Below are 2843 nucleotides of genomic sequence, written 5' to 3' on the forward strand. Positions count from 1 at the left end.
ATGCAGGAAAGGATTCTCAAAGGGATATTGCTACCAGATGGCAGGCAACAATGCCTATCTCAATTTGCTGACGACACCAATGGTCTACTCAATAATGACGAACAGACACTCCAAAGCTTTTGGAAATGTCTAAAGACATTCTGCACAGCTTCGGGTTCTAGGATCAATCATGCTAAAACTGGAATCAAGGCCTCCCTCTCTCCACTCCCGAGGTGGATCATAGAGCAAGGCTGCACAGTCCTTCAAGATGGGGTCATCTTCAGAATTTTAGGTATTCCTTTTGGCTTTAGAATCTCCATGGTCCAAAGGTGGCAATGGGTCCTGGATCGCTTCTCCTCCAAATTAAATCAATGGAATGGGTTCCAGGCCAGCATCACAGGAAGAGCACTGGTCATTAAGAATTTTTTCTCATGCTACGTGTTATTTTTTCTCTCCTGCTGAAGACCCCGGGACTCACACCTAAAGGAAATAACCCGAGCATGTAGAAATTTCCTTTGGTCAGGGGACCCACTAAGAAAAGGCCTAGCAAAGGTCAGTTGGGACGTCTGCTGCCTACCCAAGACTCAAGGAGGACTTGGACTCCCTAACTTCAGTAAATGGGCTGACAAGCTGGCAGTTAAACTCATCCTCAGGGCTTTAGAATCCTGAAGAGGAATGGGCAACATTGCTATTCAGAAATATCAACAAGTTTACAATTAAAGGAAACAAGGGGATGCTCCCACTACCATGGATCTCCATTTTCTTTGGCCCTGTGGAGATAACTTCTAGTGGCTCCCCCCTACTGAGAGAGAGAGAGAGAGAGAGAGAGAGAGAGAGAGAGAGAGAGAGAGAGAGAGAGAGAGAGAGAGAGAGAGAGAGAGAGAGGGAAAGATAATGAGATAGAGAGAGGAAGCTAAAGAAATACGGAGATAAAGAGCAATGGTTGTAGGAGAAGCAACCATTTTATGGTGTGCTTAGTGCAAGTATGTTTCTGCTTCTGTAGAGTGATTTGAAAAAGATCTTCTTTACGTGAAGCCGATGGAGTTCAAAAATTACTTTCTACTCTCTTCTCCTTATCTTCTCTATCTTTCTCTCTCTCTTCCTATTCTTTCTCCCCATGGACGTGGCATTAGGTAGGACTGCTTTCAATAGCAGCATACCTCAGAATGGAGGCAGGCATGCAATGTGCCTAGTAATCCCTCGAATAAGGAGCTTTTTGTGAAGAGATGTTGTGCAAGAAGCACAATACAAAAGCTCTTCTTCAAAGCACTCTAGAGAAGCAAGAGCACTCTCGCACTACACACAATACAAAACCATGGCTATATTTACAACCATATCTCTTTATCTCTACTCAAAACAATGGCCACATATATGTACTTGTATATATATTTATGTGTACATATATATTTGTTGATGCATGGATGTAGGCGCTAAGTACGGGAGCATAGCACCCAAAAGTTAGACACTTCCTCTTGGGTATAGTCCTTTTTTAATCGTGGCAATGAGGTCATTGATCCACTCATGCATGGATTACTGTAACGTACCTTTGGTTTTACCACGGTTGAGACTGTGATGATATCTAAAGAGGTGCCACTCGACCTTTGGTGCTACTAGCCTCTACTTAGGTCTACTAGTATGTATATATATCTATGTGCTTGTGTGCTAATATACTTGTGTGCGTATGTATAGATGAGTGAGTAGGGACAAAAGCTTAATCTCATATTGCTCTTTGTAATGTAGATGTCAGACTATAGATCACGTTGTGGGGAGCAGCCGTCTGGCTCTTCTTTTGGCTTGTTCACATCCTAAATGGGCTCCCACCCAGGTTAGACATCGCCTTCGGTGGACCCGAGTTTTGATGCGGTAAGAACAAGCAAAGAAAAATATTATTTACCCTAAACCATAAGTGTCATAGATTTACTTTTGTTAATTGCAGGCATGGTCATTCTACAACTACTCTACTCAAGTTCCTCCATAGGTCGTAGATCCAAACCTACAATAGCCTATCTCTTTACGAGACTAGTATCTCCGTTCGATGGAGGGATTGTTTGGCCACTGAAGGAGTACGAGCGGAAGTGCGACGTGAGAGAGAGTGCAAGAAGAAGAGCACGACGATATGGTGAACTCGCTCTACTGTAATGTGTAGAGCATAGTGAGTTCTTATTAGGTTTTTACAAAAGAATATGTGTACATACCTGGCGGCCGGCCCACTTACCTGGGCGACCACATTGGGCTTTATACCCCAACAACCTCCCACTTAAAGTCCAATGTGGTACTTTAAGTGTGAGAGAAGCTACTATACAAGCTAATATACAAGAGATGTAGAGAAGTTATGTACTACCCTACACCTAACTGCTTGCGAAAATGCGCAAAGCTCTCTGAGGGAAGTCCTTTTGTAAGTAGATCAGCAGGATTTTCTGTGGTGTGAACTTTGACAAGCTGAAGTTGCTTATCCTCGAGCATTTCCCTGATGAAATGATACCTCACATCCACATGCTTTGTCTTTGAGTGATAAACTGGATTGCGAGCCAATTGTATAGCACTTTGACTATCACAATATAACACAGGCATCTCTTCTTTGATTCCCAAATCTGTTACTAGTCAATTAAGCCAAATTGATTCTTTGCATGCCTCTGATGCTGCAACATATTCAGCCTCTGTAGTAGACTGAGTAACACAATCTTGTAATCTAGAACGCCATGATACTGCTCCACCAGCCAATGTAAAGACATACCCTGACGTAGACCTTCGGTTGTCTAAGTCACCTGCATAATCTGAGTCTGTAAAACCCTTTACACTTAGCTCCTGACTCCCATAGCATATACACATACTCTTTGTAGCGTTCAGGTATCTCAATATTCCTT

The sequence above is a fragment of the Adiantum capillus-veneris genome, chromosome 21 (assembly GCF_014529385.1).
Source record: "Adiantum capillus-veneris isolate H3 chromosome 21, ASM1452938v2, whole genome shotgun sequence".
NCBI classification, from domain to species: Eukaryota; Viridiplantae; Streptophyta; class Polypodiopsida; order Polypodiales; family Pteridaceae; genus Adiantum; species Adiantum capillus-veneris.